Source organism: Montipora foliosa, chromosome 8 (assembly GCF_036669935.1).
Source record: "Montipora foliosa isolate CH-2021 chromosome 8, ASM3666993v2, whole genome shotgun sequence".
NCBI lineage: Eukaryota > Metazoa > Cnidaria > Anthozoa > Scleractinia > Acroporidae > Montipora > Montipora foliosa.
The window spans coordinates 11,723,572-11,736,071 of NC_090876.1; the positions used below are offsets into that span (position 1 = coordinate 11,723,572).

The window sequence follows — 12,500 nt, forward strand, 5'->3', positions numbered from 1 at the left end:
ATCAAGATCCTCATCAAGCAGTAGCATTTAATAGCACTCTTTTCAACTCACGTCACGATTTACGGCCCAAAGCATTATTGGATTTATATACGGACGAAAACAACACATTTTTGCGATGTTTCTCCGCATTTCAATTTCTTCATGCTTTTTGTAAAATAATTAGGATAGTGGCTTTTTACTGCCAAACTGTTGCTATGGACCCCTTCAAATAATCATTTCTCGAGTCCCTTTAACTCAACAGTTACCCTTTTTGCTAAATGTAGTTTATTTAACACTTTCTTTGTCTTGTTCGACTCACAACCATATTTGGTAATTTACGTGACCAAAGCAGAAAATGCCTAAAAACTCGGCGAGTTAACAATGTTTTTCACAATTTTTTCACGCAACAGTACGAGAACAGTCTAACACAAAATCTGTAGCATGGATTTTAAAAGTTATTTGTAAAAAAGGTATGACGTCATAACTTATAAGGCCCTCCTTTAATACGCTTTTGAAAATATCACGTCAATGTTTTGTCCAAATAAAAATTACATGCTACAGTTTATCAAAAATGACGGGAGGGTTCCCATCCAGTGAAAAAACAGCCTCTTTCATTCAATTTCTGAGAGATTTTACATGTTTCTCACTGAAACTCAAAGACAGGGACTACTTGCGTATGCACCCCAACCCCTGCGCCGTACTGCCTTCCATGTTGATGATTCCAATGATAATAACATCATCATCTTCATCATCATCATCATCATCATCATCATCATCATCATCATAATCATCAAAAATATAACTTGTTTTCCTTTATACTCCCATTTACGAAATGATAAAAATTCTCATGTAAAAAAACTAATAAAGTAATTTCAAAGATCCATCCATGCAACCTTTGTGTAGGGCTCTTGACAAAAAAGCTTCCTTAGAAACCACTGATTTTCTGTAGGTAAGTGCTACCACCCTTAATAATAGTTACAGGGCGAAAAAACGTTAAGACAAACCTTAGTTAAGGCTTATCAGTGACCCATTATCCTTCTCAGTTCTATTTACATAGTAATAATGCATGCATACCTACTTAACTGACCTCTACTCGTAGGGGCGTTGCAGGCAGTGAATGGAACGAAATCAATTAAACATGAGAAACAACTGTTAATCCAGTTACATGTTGCTATTTACAAGTGCAGCCGAGAGGTTGAGCCAACGACTACCAGGATCCGAAGGATCTCCGGACCTCAACGCAAGCACCCTAACCCCTGCGCCGTACTGCCTCCATATTGACCTGTTGTTACTGCTTTTACGAGTAATGTTATCACTAGGTCTTGGAATGTGAACAATGACGATGATGATGACGATAATGATAATGATAATAACAGTCACAAGAATCATTGTCATCATCATCATATTTCATAACGTCACGAGCATATTTAGTGCGGCACAAGTTCTCTGCTGATAAATTGGCAAAGCTGTACATCTAATTCAATTAATTCACAAGAAATATAACCAGATCGAATCAAATGTTGGTTTTTGATGAGAGCATAGTAATAAATAAACTCAAGCCACATATGAAGGTGAGTCAGGAATCGAGCTTGGGCCCCAACTCTGATCCCCCCAAAAGCAACGTACAGCGGGACTAATGTTAGAACGTGTTCCTAAGACATTTGGTTCAGCTTTGGGTTTAGAACAACAGCATGTGACTTTTACTCTTAATTTGGCTGTACTGGACAGCCCACTTTTAATTGTCAAGAGGAATTGCCCAACAGCTTCTCTTAAGGGAATCTGCTCGGCTAAAACGTTTGCCACATTCTTTGCATTCATACGGTTACTCTGCAGTATGGACTCTTTCGTGTGTCTGTAGAGTTTTTTCTTCTGTATCTGAAACACCTCCAGCACTGTTTGCATTTATAAGGCTTCTCTAAAGTATGGACTCTTTCATGTGTCCTTAAAGTTTCCCTGTGCGTAAGACACCTGCCACACTGTATGCACTCATAAAGCTTTTCTCCGCTATGGATTCTTTCATGTGTCGTTAATGTCCCTGGTTAATTAAATTTTTTGTCACACTGTTTACATTCATGAGGCTGTTTTCAGGTACGACGTTGCTCATATCTCCTCATATTTACTTCTCGCTTTTTCTCTTCACTGTGGAGTCTTTCATGTCTCCTTGTCCCATTTGACTTGCTACTTGACTGAAAGGCTTACCACGGTGCTCGTATTCAGAAAGTCTCTCTCCAGTATGGATTCTGACATGTCTCCTTAATACTGTTGCTCCCGTAAAACACTTTCTGTACTCTTTACACTCATAAGACGTTTCTCCGGTATGAATCAGTCTATGTGTTCTTAAAGTTAATAAATAACCAAAACACTTGCCACACTGGTTGCATTTTGAGAGGCTTCTGCCCAGTGTCGACTATTTCATGGTTCTTTAAAGTGAACAATCTACTAACACACTTGCCACACTGTTTGCATTCACAGGGCTTCTCTCCAAGTATGCACTCTTCGATGAAAACTTAGACTTTCCGGTTGAGGAAAACACTTCCCACAGTGTTCGCACTGATTAGGCCTTACTCACACTATGGATCTTTCATGATATTTCCTCAGGTCTCCTAGTTGGTCGTGTAAAACACTGGTCACACTGTTTGCTTTTCTCCGGTACGAATCATTCTATGTCTTCTTAAAATTGCTAAGTAATTTAGCTCCAGTGGTTGCATTTATTAGGCTTTTGCCCAGTGTGAACTTTTCCATGCTCACTAAAACTTTATCTTTGACTAAAGAACTTGTCACAATGTTTACATTGATAAGGCTTGTCTCCAGTGTGTACTCTTTGATGCAATTTTAGATGCCCAGCTTGTCTAAAACACCTGCCACAGTACGCACACTTTTATGGGCTTTCTCCAATATGGACTCTTTCATGTCCCCTGAGGTTTGATAAATTAGCTTGTAGAATATTTCTACTCAGCCAGAAGACGTAATTTTTGTATAAGGGTAATAGGATGAACATAAGAATCCTCAAGCTCTAAAAATCGCAGTAATATTTGTTTTAGACAAATTTAAAAGGAAAATCTCCTCGCTTTTCGTCAGTATTGAGGAACTTCATTTCATATTTTACATCCAATCCGCGAGGATTGACTCTGTTGATGTAACCTTGAACATTTCTCATAAAAATTGCCCGCTTCTGCTGATCGAGTGTTACAGGAGTGGATAGAATCAATGTTAGTAAAAAGGTCTATCAAGTTTGTAGGTGCAGGTTTCCAATGCATATCATCATGCATTAGAGTTGATACAGCTTTGTAATAGAGCATCTCCACAGGAAGAATGTTAGCACGTATGAATAAAGGTATAGCATGCTCTTTTTTACTTGCAAATTAAAGTAAATTAAAGCTAACTAAACACTGGGCTCGCTTCTGGAGGATTTTAATTTTGTTAAGATTAGCCTTAAAAGTCTGGCCCCAGGCCAGTAGTCCGTAAGAAATGTATGGATGCATTAAAGAGCGATAAATATTGAAAAGAGTCTTGAGGAGTTTTGAGGGCAATGTAGTCTACATGAAATGTCCAGGAAAGATTATTGTCGATCATTACACCCGCAAGATACTTGACAAAAGATTTACGTTCAAGTTGCTTCATCATTTTGTTCTCATTGTCAAATACTTTAAGATGAATATCGATTTTAGTTTTTCGTAAGGGGCCCCAATAGGATTTTCAGGATCCTGATTTAGCCTTTTTGGAGCCCGGGATTCGGGATTCTAAAAATCTATGGGACTTGACGCGGGATTCAACGTTATTACGAAGCGGGATCTGGGAAATCGTCACTTTGAAGCTCCGAGATCCGGGATTTCTGACAGCGCGAAAATTAAAATATACTCAACTTTTCCCTTCGGCAACGACGGAAACGACCGGAAATCCACATCACGTACAGTCAACTCTCTGGTAAGCGACCACTCTTGGTGTGCGACAAAGTAATCGCTTGTAGGAGGTGGTCGCTTAAGAGAAAAATCAACAAAATAAGCCCAAACTTGACCGATTAACGTGATTACATAAAGATAATTACCTCATACGCTAAAATTAACCAAATATACAACGTTTTCTGTTTGCGCTGCTGGGATTGGTAAAAGAGCATCGTCACTGCCATCATCACTGTCCTAATCAATCTATATTTCTGTCTTGTTGTTTTTTTTTGTGTATAACCTCATCTCGTAGGGTTTCCCTTCAGTCAGGGTCAGCAGGGTCGAAACGGTGATAGGCGTCTGTGCCATCGTCGATTGCAGGATAGGGTATAACGTCAATATCTTTCCTGGACATCTTTTGTACTAGGGCTTCAAGGCGTATTAACTCCTCACCGGCAAACGGATCATCTTCATCGTCGTCATCCAAATCCATGGTTTAGGGGTACATACCGACATGTCTGAAACACTAGGGACCTTAAGATCTAAGACGTCGACGGCCGCGAAAACGTCATTTAATATTGCTAGTTTGAGTTTCTTTAAGTGTTTCGTGATTATTCCAATTTGTTCAACTTCCACAAACTATCCAGGAACTGAATTGGGAGGAACAGTGTTGAAACTAAGAAAGAAAATCAAAGATTTGCCCCAGTTGGCTCGCGTCTTGAGATTTTGGTCATTTTAAAGCGCACGTGCAAAGCCATTGGTTTGCTCATTAATGTCTATTGCTTGGTGACGTTCTCGCTGAGGTTGCCGTCCTAGATCTTAATAAGGTCGACCCTACTTACTGATAACATCGCCTTTGACTTCGTCCCAAGTATTAACCATCCATCGCACGGCCATCAACAGGTTTTCAGACTTCTCTATCTGACTGGCAGAATGGTCTCCGCCAAATTGACTGACGATAAGCCGCAGCAAATTCCTTTTGTAATAGACCTTCCACTGCTTGATTATACCCGCATCCACGGGCTGGGTGCGCGAGGTGGTGTTCTTCTGTAGAAAGGCTACTTTAATGTTAGAGAACATGTCGGTCAGCGATGGTGGATGACACGGTGCATTGTCCAAAGAAAGGATAATGTGTCTTTCTTCTCTTTTCAGACTGTTGTTCAACCTGGTGAGGACAGTGCCATTATCTCAGTTCTCATCCACGCCTCCTCATTGCTGAGGTACTAAGCGCTGCAGGAGCACTACTTCCTATCACAATAAGGCCCTCTTTCTCGCCCTCTGCATTCACAAAGAATACATCGGTTATTCGTTGCTTCTCATTCTTGCCACTTCTGCAGCGTTTCCCTTTTGAGAGATTTCTCAGGCATCGTCTTCCAGAAGCAGCCAGTTTCGTCCTCAGTCCATACATCCCTAGCTGAGTAGCCCTTAGTCAGCTCTTTCACTGTTTCATTCCAGCTATCTATGGTCACTGGGCTAACATCTCCCTCTTCCCCAGCGATGCTCATTTGACCGATGTTATGTCTCTTTTTCCACTTTTCTAGCCAGCCACTTGTTCCTTTAAAAGTGTCTTCTCCAAACCTCTCAGCAATAATTCGTGCTTCTTCGACCAGTATGGGGCCGTCGACAGGGATATTTGATGCTCTCTCTGGTATACCATTCCCACAACAAGCCATTCAGATTTCCGCATATTTTGAACATTCAGTGTCTTTTGAGATTGAGTTCCTTCATTAGAGTTCCACAATTCAATCCACAATCCATCGGGGACATAATTAGACGGCATGGACTCACCTACCATCTCTACGCCAACGACACTCAGCTATATCTCTGATTTAAGCCCACCCCCGCTGAACAAGCCGGTTCCATAGCTAAGATAGTGGCGTGTGTTTCCGAAATCGACTCGTGGATGGTAAGCAATAAGCTTAAACTGAACAGAGGAAAAACGGAGTTACTGGTTCTAAGCGCACGACACCGCCCACCCACATAATAATAATAATAATAATAATAATAATAATAATAATAATAATATGATGCGCACGCACTTCAAACCTACTGAAACGTTATCAACGTAGGCACTTTTCCTCGTGCCACCAACCAGGAGTCAAAAAAGGTTTCGTCAAAGGCGAAGCTCTGAGACTTCTCAGAACAAACTCTTCTAAAGATATATTTGAACAGCTCATCCAAAATTTTAAATCACGCCTACGAGAAAGAGGCTATCCCAAGAATCTCGTTCAAAGGACCCTCTCCGAAGCGAAATTTAAAAACGGGAAACTGGTACTCCTTCAAAAACCACAGGAGAGCAAACGAATCTGGCCAGTTTCGTTACACAATAGCGTGCTACAAACCTCCAGATCGGGACGACAGATCCGACCGCTGTAGAAATTTAAGGATTTAGAATGCAGCACATTCGCAAATCAACATTTGAAAAGAAACAATTCGTTTTTGGAAAATGAACAATATCTTTTATTGTCGTTCGTTTCTCATTTTTTTAATACACAACATTTGCGCGATGAATTAACTGTCTATTCCTCTCCACCCTCAAACTGCAAATTTCATTCTTGCGAATATCGTCTGGATACAATGATAGAAGTATTGGATAACAACAACATCAATGTAACAAACCGGGATGTTCCCATAAGTGTAATAAAACAATTTCTGCTGTCTTTTCGTACTCAGACCTTAAGTTGCCGTATGTATAAATAACATAAACTCCCAAGTGAAATTCGAAGAACACAGATGAGGAATTAACACAATTAAGGAAACTGCACGAATGCAAAACAAGTTTTAATCATTTCGGTTCACTTAGTACGTAGTGTTGTTATTCCACTAACAAGAGGCAGAGACTGAATGCCATTAGTTGATCCTCGTCAGTAGAAACACTCAAGGGAGTATTTTCAAGTGAATTGCCCTCCATATTCTGTGCAGCAACTATAAACTCGCAGAAATGCACAAACTCATTGACAACTCAACTTTGTAAATCATAACAGAAAAAAAACAGGTACCAATCAATAACTAAAAACTGCATGCAAAGACATGAAGCTGGGGCAAAGAACTTGAAATCGTGCGATAGCAGTGAATTTATTCACCTGAAGGGGAAAGAATGAAACAGACCTTTCCTATAAAAAGAAATAGTTTGGAGATCGTAACGAACTAGAGAAGAAGAGTGCAAGTAGCTTCAACTGGTACATACATAGCTTTTAAACTCGAAATTCCCCTATAACAATCAGTGTCAATGATGCAGGGTTAGAAATGTCCAATGAAAGCTTCAAAGTTGAGGTTAGAGCACCGAGCATTCACGTCCTCCATTTATACATTTCATTGAGATCATTCCATCCTTGATCAATTTGAAATTAGGTTAGAAGTTCTCAAAGGGAAAGCTAGCTACTAAACCGATTCAGATGGAAGGCTCGTCCAACTTCATATGATTTTGGTAATGTTCAAGAAGAACAGGCTCGCTGCTCAACTCCTCCTGGCAAATCCAACAGCTACATTTTTCATCCTGGTTTAACCTACACTCTTTCATTAGCTCTCCAGTATGTATTTTTTCATGTCTCCTTAGATAAAATGCTCGACCAATACACTTGCCACACTGTTTACATTTGTGAGGCTTTTCTCCAGTATGGGTTCCCTCATGTTTTCTCAGAGTTCCTTTCTGTATAAAACACTTGCCACACTGTTTGCACTCATAAGGCTTTCTTCCAGTATGTGCTCTTTCATGAATCCTTAAATTTTGTCCTTGACTGAAACACTTGCCACACTGTTTGCATTTATAAGGCTTTTCTCCAGTATGTGTTCTTTCATGTCTTTTTCGAGATCCTGCTCTACTAAAACACTTGCCACACTGTTTGCATTTATAAGGCTTTTCTCCAGTGTGAATTCTTTCATGCCCTTTTAAATGTCCTACACTTCTAAAACACTTGCCACACTGTTTGCACTCATAAGGCGTTTCTCCAGTATGTGTTCTTTCATGAATCCTTAAAGTTTGTCCTTGACTGAAACACTTGCCACACTGTTTGCATTTATAAGGCTTTTCTCCAGTATGTGTTCTTTCATGAATCCTTAAATTTTGTCCTTGACTGAAACACTTGCCACACTGTTTGCATTTATAAGGCTTTTCTCCAGTATGCGTTCTTTCATGAATCCTTAAATTTTCTCCTCGACTGAAACACTCGCCACACTGTTTGCACTCATAAGGCTTTTCTCCAGTGTGAATTCTTTCATGCCTTTTTAAATGTCCTACTCTTCTAAAACACTTACCACACTGTTTGCACTCATAAGGCTTTTCTCCAGTATGTGTCCTTTCATGCGTTCTTAAATTTCCTCCTCCACTAAACCATTTGTCACACTGTTTGCATTTATATGGCTTTTCTCCAGTATGTGTTCTTTCATGTCTCCTTAAATGTCCCACACGACTAAAACACTTGCCACACTGTTTGCACTCGTAAGGCTTTTCTCCAGTATGTGTTCTTTCATGAATCCTTAAATGTCCCACATGTCTAAAACACTTGCCACACTGTTTGCATTTATAAGGCTTTTCTCCAGTGTGAATTCTTTCATGCCCTTTTATATGTCCTACTCTTCTAAAACACTTGCCACACTGTTTGCACTCATAAGGCTTTTCTCCAGTATGTGTCCTTTCATGAGTTCTTAAATTTCCTCCTCCACTAAACCATTTGTCACACTGTTTGCATTTATATGGCCTTTCTCCAGTATGAATTCCACTTGATTTTATAACTTCACTAAAGCACTTGTCATCCCGCTTGCATTTCTTAGTCCTCTCTTCTGTATGGTCCCCTAAATTTGTCATGTGATTTTGTCCTTCCTCTCTGCAACTCCTTCTTTCTTTCCCTCGGGAATTCTTGATCCCAGTACAGTTCGTCTTGTGCAAAACAGCCCTTGGCATCTTTTGTTGCATCAAAATCTCAGTTCTCACTAAAACAGACGAAAATAAAAAGGAATTTTCAAAACGACATTTGAAATATTTGGCATTTTGTAAGATCATTTGATGGCCCTTACTGATAATGTCATTCAGTAGGCTACATAACGGTGGTCACCACCTGCAGTCTAACTGTGCAACCCTGCATGTTTCGTGTTAAAACAGTATTCAAACAAGAGGCTAAGGGAAGGCTACACATTGTTCGACGCATTTTACGCCGATTTCCTTTTAAGTTCACAGTATTTCAGTGTTCTTTATTTTGTGTTACAACATCTTGGTCAGGAGGTGCTATCCTTCTTTTGCTGTTTACTCTAATTTATGGAGTCCAACATCGTTATCTCATACATGTTTCATATCCAGTTCAAATTCCGTAGTCTAAAGTCCAAAGTCCACATTCCAAGGCCCGACCATAGGCTGAAACGCGATCATAGAATAGTTGTTCACATTTAAAACTGTTGTTAATAGCATTCATTCTTAACAAACCCAGAGAATTATAAAATTATATTATTAGCCTGTTGAGACGTGTTACCGAGTCATACGATAACCCCCGGCGATATCAATTAATGAAAATCAATAATAATCAATAACAATTAATTGATTGGTATTAGAAATCAATAAAAATCAATGCCTAAAAGTTGAGTGAGTATCGATTTTTATTATCATAGATTAATATTGATTTTTATTGATTATGAAATTTGTTATTTATTTTCAATAAAACGCACCATATGAATTAACAAACCACTCACTAAACTTTATTTGCTATGCTTCAACTTATTGCAAAACAAATGTTTCAAATTTGTAGAATTTTTACTGCAGTTTACTATTAAAAGCTTACTAATTACTAAAACGTTTGATGGTCTCGAAATAAGAACATGTTATTAACTGTTAATTTTTACTTTCTTCAGTCCCAAGGTCAAGGTCGCACCCAGCTACTTTCAGCGAACACTTGTTGATTAGTTAATCACAAAAAGCGAGAGATATATATTTTTATAATTTTAGTTAAAAATGATGGAAACCGGGATCTTAAAAGGGCCGTGTACTTCAGGAAATTTCGTCCAACGGTAAACTGCAGTACAAGAACCAAATCAAGCCTAGTGTTTTTATAATGATCACAACCTGTGGCTATACTCAGATACTCAGCATTTATAATGTCACTACAAGAAACAATTTTTATGCCGCCTGAATATAGGCCAAACCTACACAGTAATCTTTTCGTGTAAGGGCCACAAAGGACTAACAAGCTCGATTTGAAGGTGGCCGAGCTGCCCACGATCATTGGCAACTTTGAACGCATTCCCAAGTTCTCCTTTCTTCTTGAATGCGTAAAATGTTTTCCCAACATTTACTTTAAAGGAATATTCGTGGTAGCCTTGAGATAACCACCGTCGCACCGTATAGATAGTTCCACTTGCTTCGCCATCACAAACACCAACAAAAGTCTGGAACAAGTGAAGTCCGGAAACAAGCGTGTTGTGGGAATCCACAACAACTTGTTGAACATTTCAACGCAACATCTTGCAACATTGTTGCGACATGTGTTGTACGGGCTGGCCAAACGCACGCAACATTTGGCAGTTACTGCAGGTACCGGAGTGACAAATTACGTAAAACAAAAATAAAAAAAGGCAGAAAACAAAACAACTCCAAATAAAGACTAATTCCAAGCGACCAAAAACACAATGCTTTCCGGTACCTGCAGAAAGACCCCAACATTGTTTACGCGCCCCAGGCCCCCGGAGCGCAACAAGTGAACCTAGCGCGCATGCCCTAGTGCAACAATGTTGCGTGAACGTGGCCAAACGAGTACAACATCATGCAACATCCAAAATGTTGCACGAAAAATTTGACCGTTTTCAAATTTGATCCAACATCATCCAACATATCGCAACATATGGCAACAGGGTGGCCAAGCGTACGCAACATGTTGCGCCCAACAATGTTGCATGATGTTGCGTTGAAATGTTGCGAGCGTTTGGCCAGGCCTAAATAAGTACGTGGAAGTGAGCAGAAGGTGGATCCATTTAGGACTACCTCTGTGCCACTTGTTTCAAAGTTGCAGATGAACCTTGATATTGCTACAACTGAATGTTTTCTTATCATTTGATTGCCTTTACTAAAATCACTTTGTGAAGAATTCAGGAATCCCGTTGAACCCCTGAATTTTTCAGGCTTCTCTACGCAATTGCAATAATTGAGTTCATAACTGCGAGGATCATAACTTCACCTGATTTCATATCCGTAGTTCACATATGATTCATTTCATATATCATTTCATCACTGATTCATTCCTCACGGGAACATTAGAACCCACAAACGACCAGCTCCCAACGTCAGTGGCTTCATAGCTCAGTTGGTTAGAGCGTCGCACCGGAATCGCGAGGTCACGGATTCAAATCCCGTTGAGGTCCTGAATTTTTCAGGCTTCTCTACGCAATTGCAATAATCGAGTTCATAACTGCGAGGATCATAACTTCACTTGATTTCATATCCGCAGTTCACATATGATTCATTTCATATATCATTTCATCAGAGATGTCTTGAATAGTTCCTAAGTTCATTAATATATGCAATGTTTTCATCAACCCCAACAAGTGAAATATAGCCCAAGTGCTTATTTTGCTAATAAAATGGGTGACAAATTACTCCTCATTTTGGCGCAAATTTTCAGCATTAATTCATAATTTCACATGTGAAATAACAATGTTGCCATGGCAACCTTTCTTACGGTGCCAAAATGGCATCTTAATGGTAGAAACGTGAAATTAGGGAATGATTTCACTTGCGTTTTGTCAAAAATGAAATAATTTTCCTCAAATTATTTCATTTTGGACAGAACGCACATGAAATTATTTCCTAATTTCACTCGTCACCATTTTGATTATTTTTACAAATATCCTAGAATTTGCTTAATTGAGAAATTAAGAACTCAGAAAAGTTGAGCATGTTGTGTTTTACAGGCAGCGAATTCACAGTGATGAATATGTTTCCTCAAAAAATTAAAGTTAAATTTTATAGTCTTTGGCTTTGCCAAATTCTAGAGGTTTTGACAAAAATATCCCCCACGACAAGTGCATTATAACACTTGCACAAGATGTGACTGGATCACAAATCTTCGACTGTTGCTTTATTTAATGCTGGGAATGGGTGATACTTCATCTTTATATATTCCTGCTTAAGCCGTTAACGGTCGATCTTGCTCTCTTTACGAAGGTTGTCTACCGACTCAGTTTTTCACATAATCAACAAATAAGTAAAAGACTGATGGGTCACTTGATTATAGTTTGACTAAAAGACTGTTAGGCTACTGATGGCGAATCTTTCGTAAGAAAGAAACTGTCAAGAAGCTTTCAGCGAAGGCCACAGAACATTATTCAGATTATTCAGTGACCGCAACCAGTCAATCTCGCGATCACGGACAACTTTGATCAAGCTGGATTAAGAAAAGATCGACCTTTTTTTGGCAACAACTTCACTTAACGGGAATGAATCGATCATTTTAAACAAAAGACCCCCTTCCTTATGCTGAGAGTGAATTTAAAATACATGTACTGGATTCTTACCTTTTCACAACAACTGGTTTCTTGGTATGACACCCATCTGGGCGGTTGCTAAGTCAATGAGTAATCGGACTGGACTGCAGAATTAGCTGTCTTGGAATTTGTATTATGATTCATTCATATTTCGATTTCATGGCCAATGGGAGATGA

At 39.3% G+C, this 12,500-nt stretch overlaps 1 pseudogene; it reads right to left on the minus strand.

The window, feature by feature from the left end:
* Positions 1–8,785, minus strand: part of LOC137968254 (zinc finger protein 721-like) — a 17,147-nt pseudogene extending 8,362 nt beyond the window's left edge.
* Between the last annotated feature and the right edge of the window lie 3,715 nt (positions 8,786–12,500).